The sequence below is a fragment of the Orbicella faveolata genome, unplaced genomic scaffold (genome assembly GCF_042242905.1).
Source record: "Orbicella faveolata isolate gen_17 unplaced genomic scaffold, um_ofav_v1 contig_13, whole genome shotgun sequence".
NCBI classification, from domain to species: Eukaryota; Metazoa; Cnidaria; class Anthozoa; order Scleractinia; family Merulinidae; genus Orbicella; species Orbicella faveolata.
In genome coordinates this window covers 13845380-13857734 of record NW_028301540.1, presented here as the reverse complement: position 1 = coordinate 13857734, position 12355 = coordinate 13845380, and the positions used below count along the sequence as shown (strand labels likewise).

The window sequence follows — 12355 nt, the reverse complement described above, 5'->3', positions numbered from 1 at the left end:
TGATCTTTCATTTCAATCCTCTAGCCACACAATCGCAGCCCTGCGAGCCACGCCAGGCGGCTTTTCGTGTCCCCAGTGAAACGACAAAACTATGGAAGAGCTCCGTGTCGTTTGATCCGCGACCCAACGACCGTTGAAATCGGCTTGGTAACCTCGTCATGTTGGCAAACCAAGACTCGCGGGGGTACTAGACCGCAATTTGTCAAATTTGTCAAACGTAAGATCAACGGCGAAAGCTCCGTAGAAACTGAGGAGATCATTTTTTGAAGTGGAAGTCATAGTTTTCACGTTTACGCACCTTTGAGTTACTTGGTCCTCGCCTCACCAATTTAACTTCATCTCCCCATAATTCGTTAAGAATTCTCCCGAGCAGAACAGAGTTCAATTTGCTTACGGCAATTTCTTTCTCTTGGTATGCTCTAGACAAAATTTTGCTGGCTTCCATTACAGTTTCCTCACAATATTCGTAATTCCACAATACCCTAAGAGAAGCAAATTTAGTTTATCAGCTCGGGAATATTTTATACAAACAAATAAAAGGTGCATAAACGGGAAAACTTACCACGACTTCCACTTGAAAAATGATTGTATCTCCTCAGTTTCTACGGAGATTTCGCCGTTGATCTTAAGTTTCTTTGGTTTTGAAGCCATTTTGCAAAAGCGTTCTGTACGATTTTTATTTTGCATTGTAAATTCGACCTGAGGGGATTACAAGAAGTTTAGTTGACAAATTGCGGTCTAGTACCCCCGCGAGTCTTGGTTTGCCAACATGACGAGGTTACCAAGCCGATTTCAACGGTCGTTGGATCAAACGACACGGAGCTCTTCCATAGTGTTATCGTTTCACTGGGGACACGAAGAGCCGCTTGGCGTCGCTCGCAGGGCTGCGATAGTGTGGCTAGAGGATTGAAATGAAAGATCAACCTTTACCCTTGAATTCTGCGGTGGATTTATGGCCGTGGGTACATTTTAGCCTGGGATTTTTGACTTCGTTCGGCAGGCTGTTCCGACTGAGGTGTTTCGCCTTGTCCTCTCTTTATAAAGGGAAAATCGGAATTCAAAAAAGTCGCTTAAATCAAGTTCAATCGGTAAAATAACCACACCAGGAGCAAACAACACACGTCTGGAATAAGGTAAGCCATTTTTATTGAGAATTTTCACTTTTAACTACCTCCATGGATATCTTGTAGAAAATCCCCTATATAACTCTTATAATTCAATGCCATATTGTGTTGCTTGTGTGGTTCATAGACAGAGCTTGGGCTGCCTGTGCTACAACAGGCGTCCTATGGGTACACTCGAAGGGCTTGTCCCTTCGTCAAGGCACCTCCCGCAACATGACCCCTAGCGTGTGCCGACCGGAACAGAGACCTTGAACACTTTTTATAATAAACCGTGACAGTTTTCCCTTTCGCGTATAGGAACAAATAATTTATGCCATGCTGTAATTGACTGGAGTAAGACATTTGTGTTTAGTTCTAGCCTGTAATGTCTGGGTATAAATTATGCTCATTAAGACCGCGGAAGCAAAACCAGTCTCGGCTGTAGACGGGAATGTGTTTCAGTTTTCGCGGATTCCACAAGACCTGTTCGTTGTGTTGGAGTTTCTTTTCTTGGAGGATTGCAAAACTCATTCAGTTTGCCAATTTAGTTCTGGACAATTGACTGAGCAAGTGGTTTCTGCTGAAATGGTTAGTTACGCGAAGCTTCAAATTGATAGCTTCCAAACATTAACTCTTTGTTTTTCCGTTTTTTAATCGTCATGTGGAATGAACTTCTACTCACCAAATGGAAACTTTGGAAAATATTGCAAGTAATTAGCAGTCATCGCGAACGATTCATTCCAAAATGTGCGATATTCCTTCGTAACACACCTCGTAGAAGGGATGGGAAAAAAATATTTTGTATTAGTTTTCTGTTCACTTTTCATTGTTAATTTGGGTGATATAAAAAGCTGTTTGCACAATAAGTAAAGATTCATCTTGTTATATATCAAAGACGAAACACTGCGAGACAGTGTTTCATCGGGATATCCAAACACCGAGAAGAAAGTTGAAAATACGACGCGCAGCGGAGTATTTTTGATGAAACTCGAGGTGTTTGGATAGCCGATGAAACATTGTCTCGAGTGTTTGATATATCTTCTCAATTGAAACAAAAACTAAGGAGAAAACGGAGAAGTAAAATCGTCAAACTCTGCTAATTAGGACCGAGTATCTAAACCTGCACGGTTGTGATTTTCTTTGTTTTATCGTGATGAATTATTAATGAGTTTGAGAATTGCGCAAAACTCTTTTCCTATCGTGAGACTATTGTGTTATAGAAGGCATACTGTCTAAGGAGATCTACTGTAGGAAGATAAGAAAATCTGGATGTTTCCAGAATTAAAAGAGATAAGATGATTTTGATTTCTCAGGTTAATTTATCGTTAATTTTCAATTCGTACTTCAGTGCCAATTAACGTCCGCGCGCTCGTTATTTTCTCAGTCATTCAATGAGTGAGTAATCGTATGAAAGCTCTTGCTATTGGGTTTGCGCTACTCGTGTGTAAGTTATTACACTACGAGAGATATGATCATATCTGAAAATTCTTTTAAATTTCACTCGCTTGAAGGTACGTGCAATTTTAAGAGAATCTTCAAATATACGTCGTAGTGCAAATTCTTAATTGTACTCGCTCCATTACGACTACCAATACAAATTGTACTTCATTTAGCCCAAGAACAAACTACTACTGTTTCAATTACACCGTATAATACCAAACTGATAGCGCAGTACCAGAAAGGCACTACCTCGTGGATTTTAGCTGCAAGGGAAGTGTAGAAAAGCTCTTGTAATTTAGTTGATATCTGCTTGATTTATAACCAGTTTAATCACAAGAATTAAAATTTCCTCGATTATGATTGGTTTAAAAAACTCCTATTTTCTACTAATTCACTTACCAGGTCGTTATCGGACAGTTTGTTATTGGACAGTTTGTTATTGGACAGTTCAATAAGCCAATCACATTCAAAGTTGTAGTTTAAATCAACCAATCAGTCTTTTAATGCAAATTTTCCCTTCCTTTCATAACTTGGCTATTCTTATTTTCTCGGAAATTGTAACTTTTATGATTAATTGGTGATAAAATTTCCTGTCGTCCTATTCGTTCTGCAATCATGCTCGTGATAAACAAATTGGACTCCCGCTGCGCGGTCGTCCGATTTTGTTATCACTCGTATGATTACAGCCCGAATTGGACTCCACTCAGTCCTATTACCATTACTAAACACCGGCCTACTCAGCTCAATGCATCTGATTTCACTTATAATTATGTGATTTCATATGCAAATGTAAAGAGACCATCATTACAAATGACTGTTTCGTTATCATTAGAGAAAGTCTGTCCAGGTCCTTGTGTGTCTGTTCTATATTAACAAAGTCCAGTCCATTCCTGAGTTTACCTCGCTGAACTTTGCATTGGCGATGATTGACAAGGGGTCATGGTATCGCCGTTTGCGTAAATCAAACAGAAAATATGACCAAATACGTGCACTTTCTCTTGTCCCGCGTTTGTTAATCATCCACATGTTGGCTAAAATTTGGTGATTTCAAATGCTCCGTTTTTGGGTTCTTCGTTCTAGGAGACAAACGTAGGTGGTAGATTGTCATCACGCTTCAATCAAACTACGGCTTACAAATTTGGAAATGAGGAAATAACTAACGAAATAAGATGGTACTGTGCTTAAAAGCTGGCTTCTAAACAACCGTATCAAACTGCGGTTTTAAAGAGATTTATTAAGACCAGCGTCATTTGTTTTGTAAGAATTGAATTTACATTGACATTATGCAGTCTCCACTGAGTGGCAACCGTGTGTTCTACGATGGAGAATTGTTCAACTTGTCTTTCCTCCGAAGACATCCGAAAAGGAAAAAAAAGATGGAATGTGATCAACTTGAATTAAGAAATCACTGACTGGTGACCCTCTACACAGGTACCTCCGTAATTTTTAACTCGCTTATCGGCTTAGCGAGACTGAACGGAAATCTCGGTATGATTTGCGATTGTGTGCCCTTGGCATCTTGGCACCTTTGAGGTCCTATGATTATTTGCATATTTCGATATATATGACACTTGCATAAATTCCGAGACCAAAAATAGACGCTAATTGGGCTAGTGTATTTTTTACACGGAATGCCTGATCTGAGGCAGGCCGCGTCAAAGTTTCGGTCGAGTTTCTTTTCTTTTTTTGTTCTTCTTTGCAGGCACATATGCAAGTTAACCCGCATCCCGCGGGACCACGTGGTCTTTGTGTTTGTTTGGTGTGGAAGTATGCGAGGTCGAAATCATGTCGGGCCGAAGGAATATATTATTTTAACTATAAATTTGCGTCAAAAGCTCCTATCGCCTCGAGATTTCACCTTGAAGGCGAAGCCCAGCATTGCTTTCCTTAATCGCCGGCAAACGTCCGTTAAGGGGGAATGTGAGCTCGCAAATCTCACAGATATTTTTCATCGCGAAGCCCAGGCGGGAAATAGCCATAAATTTGCTTGAAAAGCTCTCATCGCCTCCAGATGTCACCATTTATAGTGCGTGTTTGATAGCCGGCAAACGAATATTTTTCATCGCAGCCCGTCAAAAATACTGGAAAACAATGCAGCCAAAACTCCCTGAAATCGCTTTACTTCGACTTAACTAGTAACACTACAGCAACATAGCCAGGAAGGCGTTTTTAGTGTATTTCGTTTCCGCAATGAAAAATTTGAAGCTAAATGAAAATTTGATTGACACAACAGTAACAATCTTCCGCGGGGAGTGACTGACGTTTCAGGTGGCAAATTATTTCTAAACTTGCCTTCCAAATTTCGGAAAAATGGGAAGACGTCGCCATTTTGAATTCGACCTCTATCCACTGCACATCAATGATTGTGTGGTATACGATAGCTCAGTCAATTAAATTAATCAGATTGCACCATTTTCATAAGGCAACTAGTAATAAAATTCTACAAATGATTGTATTAAGCCAAAAAGTAAGTAGATCAGTTTAACCGATACTTTTGAGAATGCATTGCCAAGTGGCGATTTTCATCGACTTTCAAAATTGACTCCGCGTTCTTCGTTCGCTAAATATCCATATCGATAAAAACCGCAAGCACACGGCGAGTTGCTACGTAGAACGAAGATGACGATTGAACGTTCGAAATCGCCAAAATATTCTTAGATATTTCAAAATTTTCTCCTAAATCTTCTCAAATAAGGTAAACCTTCAGCAAATACAAAGTAATTCTGAGTGTCTCTGCCTGTTTTACGAGTCTTTATTCCAGTCAAACCATACCTCTACTAACTATGGTCAAACGGAACAAACGTTCAAGGGCTAATAGTTAACAGAATATTAATTTTCACAAATGACGAAAAACTAAGCACTATATATTTACATAGCCAGGGCGGCTAAGATTTTGCTAAGCTATATTTTTCCATAGCATGCCTGACATAACTTTTGAAGAACAGGACTATTCAGACCCTATTCACAAAAACAAAATACCAAACCAAGAAAACAAACAAAAAGAACCCCCCTCCAAAAAAAAAAAAAAAAAAAATAGCCAGACACACGGCATAATTCAGTGCTTTCATTTGATCTCAATCACCAAATTCTAAAAGTTGAATCAAAAACTGAAAGAATCGTCTCTTTTACTTTATTATACTTTTATTTATTTAAGTAATGGCTGTTTTCATTTTCTCAGAATGTCACGCTCACAAACCTTATTGATGTAAAGATACGGTGCTGTGAAACGTCTAATGCCAAGTTAGCTCAGTCGATCACTGATCGAGCTTCTTGAATGGCGCAGACTGAAGATAAATCTCCAGTAACTTTTACGTAAATTGGTTCAAACTTTTAAGGGCATTTTGCCACATTTTTTGGAACTTCTAGCAAACGTCTTGGTTACAGAGGTTACGGTCATGATTTTAAAAGCGTGCGTTCCCGATACCTTAATCTTGAACGGCGCTCTGATTCCCAATTTTCCCAACTTGTTCCATTTTGCGTGTCTTGCATTGCTTAAAATAAAACCACGAAGTCTCCCCTTATAGCACCCATTCATCACATAAATATAAGCTACGTTTGCGTTGGAAATCCGCCACGGGCTATTGTTTCAATTATTGAGCTACGTAAATCAGTTGAACACCAGTTTTTAATTAATTAAGGTTACAGTATACCTTCGGGTCGGCAATTTTCTTCAAATTTGGATTTTTGGGTCAAAATAGTGGTCGAAGAATAATCTCTAATTTCTGAAAAAAATTTTGAAAAAGGCTAAATATTGGCGGAGAAATGGCGGTTTTACGTTCTCACCGGAAGTAAAAGTTTACCTCTTGATTGACAGCCCTATAGCGCGTATGCAATCAACCGAGACGATTTTCGCGGGAATTACCTATATGGATGTCACGAATTGACTACTCAGTTGATCAGCATTGTTGTTCTGACTACCCAGCATCTTTGGTATTAGGCGTGTCTCTATTAAGTTATAAGTAAACATAGACCAGGTTTAAACCATGGACCAGTTCGAAAAAGCGAAAACAGCGAAGAACGAATGAAAATACATCAATGAGTGAAGAAGCGAAAGTTCGCCACGCGGATGAAGCTATAGTTATCGTATAAGGCGGGCAAATATTCGTGGTAAGAGAAAAGAAAGGTTCTGTAAAAATTTCGGAACTTGACAGCAATAGCAGGGATGCTGACAGAGACTCTTCTGATGAGTCCGATATCGACGAATCGTCGGACTCATTGAGACCATTTGAAATATTATCCATGCACAGTTGCCCACACACAGTTGCTCTCCGCGCTTTCTTTTGTTTGTTTCCTTCGCTCAGCCACTCTAGCGTTCGTATCCTTTTTAGTCTTCTCCATTTTGCCAGACCAGCTTCAAGAAAAACCGAGCTGCAGAAAAATTCTCTCTCTGCCTTCGGTTCCTTGAGCGCATTGCGAAACACAAGAGTTTTTTAGAGATTCGCGCGTAAATTTCACCAGGAGGTTAACGGTAGTAAACTTTCCCTGCACTGATTGGCTTAGTTATCTGAGAACCCAGTTGAAGGCGTTTGTGGGCGGAGTTTGTTTGCGAAGCAGAAAATTTTTCTTAGCGCTGTTTTCTCGAATAAATTTTTTCACTTGAAGCAGACACTTTAAAGAGTTATAACTCAAAGGGAATTTGTTCAATTGCTCTTAAATTTGGACAGTGGCTAGTTTAACATATAAACTACAAAAGCGTGTCTGGGAATTGTTAATTTGGAAATACTTTTTCTTCGAGAGCGATTTTTGTACGATCACTCCACATTTTTTAAATCCTATTTCGAAAATGTTCTGTAACTTTTTACTGCAATTGAATATGCCAAAACGCAGACAGGTTTTTTAAGCGCTTTGGGCCCTGAAACCGAGGAAAAAATTAAATTGGCGAAAAACGAAATTCGCTTTGACTTGTAGCTTTCGAAAGGTGATTCGGGCGCTCGCATTTAGTGGTCGTGAAAAATTCGACAATTCATTTTCTTTCAAAATTCTTGGTATAGTTTGATAGCCAGCCCCATAAGCTTTAATTTGATATAGGGGTTTAGGTATCTACAGCTTAAACTGCACGCGCTACATCGCTTGCGCGCGAGACACCCCTGAAGGTATACTGTAACCTTAAGTATTACTTTTTATTTTGTTTATTTATACTGTTTATTTTATATTTTTTTGTGTAATGCTCTTTAGATCAATGTTTTATGGAATTAGCACATTTTATTTTATGAATTATTATATGAATTGTTACAGAACAGGTTGTCCGCGTAAACGGGCCTAAACTTGCTTTACTAACTGCTACGCCATTATGTGAAGCAAGCGCACTCGCTTAACAAGCACGTTGGTTCATTTCTATTTTAACACAAACTAGTGGGGTTGGAAGTCTCGTACGCTGGCCAAATCTCATATTGATAAGATAAATTATTCCCTCATCGGAAGAGGAAATTATTTTCAATTAATGATAACAGAACTCTCCAGAATATTACAATAGGCCTTCAACTGATTTCCTTCTTTTTGTAAAACATTAGCATAGGGCTGACGTCCACTTTCGGCCAAAGCGAGCCTGGTTGGTGAAAGATGAAGAAACTGCCTTTGTAGAAGATTTACCCAGTGAACTCAAAGCACATAGAGGCGTCCATTTATTTTGCTTTCTCCAGACTAATACAGTCGAACCTCTATTAAGCGGCTATCTATTTAGCGGTCACGACTTATTAAGCGGCCAGTTATAATTATCAATGTCCCGAAATAATTGTCAGCAAAATACTGTAAATAATATCCCTGTTTACCGGCTACCTCTATTAAGCGGCCGCGGCCAACTTTTGGTCGTCCCCATGAGAGAGTTCTCTATTGTCGTTACCCCTTTTAAGCGGCCACACAAAATTTAATACACGTAGTTTGGCTTTCTTTTGGAAAAGGCGATGGCAGATAAGAGGCCCCAATAAAATTTGACGACTGATAAAAAAATATTCAAACAAACGTTTATTATGATTGTCTTGACGTGATTCTATGTTCACCAAGCAGTTAACCAGATCCAAAAAAATATTCAAAGAACACAAACCCCCTATCCAGCTACCACCTCTCATTTCCTTGAGGGCCGTCGCTAAATAGAGTTTCGACTGTGATCCATTTTAATTCACTGACGAAATCTACCTATGCATTCCGTTTTATGTATCCCGTATAATACGTCTTTGTCTTAATCAAAAATTAATTAAAATGTCAAGAAATTTTGACAACGGACATGACCTCCCGTTGATTTCTTCATTCAGTTTCTTCCTATGTGGGATGTTAGTTCAAATTTTAAGTTAATTGTTTGGTTACCTGCTCGTAAGGTGTCAGCATCTTTAGTTATCTCTTCGCTCATCACTTTTTTCCCGTTTCCTTTACAGACAGTCCCTCGGTTTACTAATATGACAGCTAACAACCTTTTGTCATAGACCGATGCAGAAAAGCGATTATTAATCTAAAATAAAACACCGAACTTGTTCTGTTAGCAATGTTTAGTATTAGTAGTGCATATGGTTTTTATAAATTACCAAAATCAATGTTGGCTTTTTTATTCAGTGTTACTAAGCTCAGATTTGCTTATCATCTCTTAATAGGATTCATTACAAAATGTCCATGTTAAGCTTTCTTAACTGAAGTTGAACAAAGAGCGCTGGCAAACGGAGGAAGTCAATTTGTAATAAAAACATCTGTGAATATATATTATACTACAGTATTTTAATTAATGAAGGTTCGAGTCACTTATTGATGAAAGGAATATTTCCTCTCCTCCACGTGTAGTGAGTGCTGAAGATAAAATTTCCACCGAGGACAAAAGGCGGCATCAAAAAAACGTTTTTTCTCCTGGAAATTGCTAGGAAGAAACTGATTGTTTCAGGAGCATTTCGTACTTGAATAGAACTGACAAACTTGCAGGTGTGAAGCACTTATTAAGCTAGAGTCATTCGCCCATCAATATAAAGATCTGGGTGTCGAGACGATGTGAAAAGACTTGTTTGGTAAGTAACCAGCATTGAAAGATGAAGTTCCTTGTACTGTTTTTATGCCTCACGTTGAGTTTTGGGTTCATTGAACTTGCGCATCCGAATGAAGAGCAACCTCCTTTTGTTCCACCCATCGAGGCTAGACGAAAAAGAGGAGCTCAAGCCAAGCTACTGGTAAAAAGTGATTGCATTTTTGAGTAGAAATACCTTACCCTTTTGACACTAACGTTTGTTTTTTTTCGAGAAAAAGACCTGAACATCTTGCTACTTTTGATATAAGTTGCTAGAGTTGTATTCCATTTCAGCAAAACGGCGCCGTTGTAATTTGCGTAGTTCTTCCTAAAATTCCGCTAATTCAATTACAGGACAAAGAACTACAACCACCTTTTGTTCCGCCAGTCGAGTTTGGAAGAAAAAGGGAAGCTGAAGACCTTTTAGTGGTAAATTATGCTAAAAGTTTAATGTAAAGTAAATCAGTTTTGCATGAACTTTTAGTATGGTAAATTATTATTAAATTCTATCAATTTCCTATTTTTACCATTAGTAGTATTAGAGCGAAGACGAGTGAGATTCCATTATTAGTAGAATATGTATTGTAAAGTTGATTTTAATTACGTCTTCGTAGAACAAGTATATTGCAATATGTCCATTTATACAAAATATGTCAGAAGTGAGGTGAGGGGCGAAACAGTTGGTATATTGCGGGATAAGGAAATACATTGTACAGAAAGGGAAAATTACTTATTTGAAATAGTGTACGTCGGACAGTTGTATGAATAAAGTTGTTATTTATTTAAAATTATTACGAAATTATAGCAAATTATCGTGTTGCCAATAATGCTACAACGCTTATCGTGCAATAATTAAAAATAAGTTTAAGTCTGCATACGAACCAAGTGGCCCATCAGGCCGTAGGCTTATCCCGGTTTCTGTAGCATGAAGCGACTAGGAGTATTTCTACTCACCCCTGGATGGGATGTTTGTCAAACTGCAATAAATATAAGCCTTCCAAAAAATACAAGGGCCCAAAACCATTACTAATATTGTTATAAAAAAAAACCATTATAAGTGATTTGAGATATTGCTTTCAAATGAGCGGGCTCACTTATGTTATTACAATACACGCATTTGGCTTAAGGTAATTGCCTTGAAATTGTTCTACTATCAAACCTTTTTTGAAACTTGGCATAATTAACATTCATGATATGAACATTAAAAAAATGCAATAAAAAAATGGGGTCACCGTGCTTGTTTACGCGTCAGCAGGCTCTTAAAATGGGGTATTTTTACTGGTTGCGCGTTAAAAATTTGATTCACCTTCATACAGAATTAAGTCTTGGTTACTTGAAAGACACAAAATTTTATCTTGAAAGTAAAGCTTCTTTTATTCACATAAGCAGTATTGCTTCACTTAAGCCGTTTTTGATTACCTGAGTTGTGGGAATACTGAACTTTTTCGGACAGTTCCGTGGTTAGCTCGTCTTCGCCTTGGCCAAAATACACCCAGTACGGAACTATTTTCCAACAAAAATCATGTTCTACTATCAAACTTTGTTTCTTCTTGAAATATGTTCTTTATTTGACTGTTCTTAGCAAATACCTTAAAAAAAAAAAATCGGGGGTCACTGTGCTCGTTTAAGAGAAGAGAGAATTTATTTCACTATCGAACTTAGTTTGAGGGAAATCTCTTACGTTTTGAACGCGCACGCGCTCATGTGCGCGCTAATGACGCGAAAATCGTGTGCAGTAGGGATGCGCATGAGCGCGTGCGCGTACAAAACGAGATAGTAGAACAATTTCAAGGGAATTACCTTAACCAAAAGCGCTCCGCGAAACCGATTGCTTATAAAACGGCCTTTAGAAAGCCGTTTACTCGTGGTTCGTACTAGACGGCGCGTGCCATTTTCTGCCTCGTTATTGGGCAGTTGTAATTGAATGGATGGCCTTTTTTGAACTTTTTACGTATAGAAAATAAAGCCTAGGGACTTCAAAAAGAGGTGGTTAGCCCTGTTGCAGTGGTTCTTGGAGAAGAAGTCGACTAAACTTGGTCTTACGGTTGGGCTGGTCGTGAAGTGGTCATGCACAGCTAAATTTACGAAAAAGCGAGTCAGCCAATTTTAAATTTGCTTTATTTTCCCTTATCCCATAAACATATCTCCGTTTGTGAGACGATGGTACATCACGTTTAACTTTGACGTGTGACAACGTATTTAAATTACACTTGAGCTAACAAAATAATCATTCCTTCCCAGAGAAAACTGCGCTCCATTCGTTTCAAGTAAGGGGAAGAAATTGAAAGATGAAGTTACGCCGTGGGGAAGCCAAAGGAGAAAGAGAGGAGAAGAAAAAAACCCAGATTTAGATTATTTTACTGAAAATCCGTGGTATTTTGTTAACGAGATTTCACTAAGGTTTTCTATTATTTCGTTATTTACACTGTGATGTTTTGAACGGAAGGTGATTCTGATGAGTAGTATAGTAGTCAACAAAACATTACAAGAAGCAAGAGGTAAAACCTTCATACACTGACTTGTTTGGCAGATTGTTGACCGTTTATGTATGAGTCGCAGTGTAGTCAATAAACCAAGTGGTTCGATCCACAGTATTCTGTTGTGATTTTCTTTGTAATCCCCTTATGGTGTTATGTGTTAACGAAGGCGCTAGAGCTGGAAGAAAGGCTAAAACAATTTTGTGTAACCCCCCCCAACCGCGCAGGGGCTACTTTTCCCTCTCAGAATTGCTCGTTGAATTACGCGGGAAAATGTATTCCGTGTAAAAAGAAAGAAAACTCACTCCGCGGATTATTTCGCTCACGCCATCATTACGTTTAATGGAGTGTTAGCA

The 12355-nt window shown here is 38.6% G+C and overlaps 2 long non-coding RNA genes across 2 annotated transcripts; both read left to right on the top strand.

Moving 5' to 3' along the window:
• Window positions 1-95: 95 nt before the first annotated feature.
• On the top strand, window positions 96-7418 carry LOC149115118 (uncharacterized). The gene is made up of 2 exons (XR_016205986.1): window positions 96-3974; window positions 4246-7418. It is a non-coding gene; the product is annotated as an uncharacterized LOC149115118 (long non-coding RNA).
• A 1655-nt stretch (window positions 7419-9073) lies between these two features.
• On the top strand, window positions 9074-12113 carry LOC149115117 (uncharacterized). The gene is made up of 3 exons (XR_016205985.1): window positions 9074-9685; window positions 9877-9951; window positions 11764-12113. It is a non-coding gene; the product is annotated as an uncharacterized LOC149115117 (long non-coding RNA).
• Window positions 12114-12355: the final 242 nt, after the last annotated feature.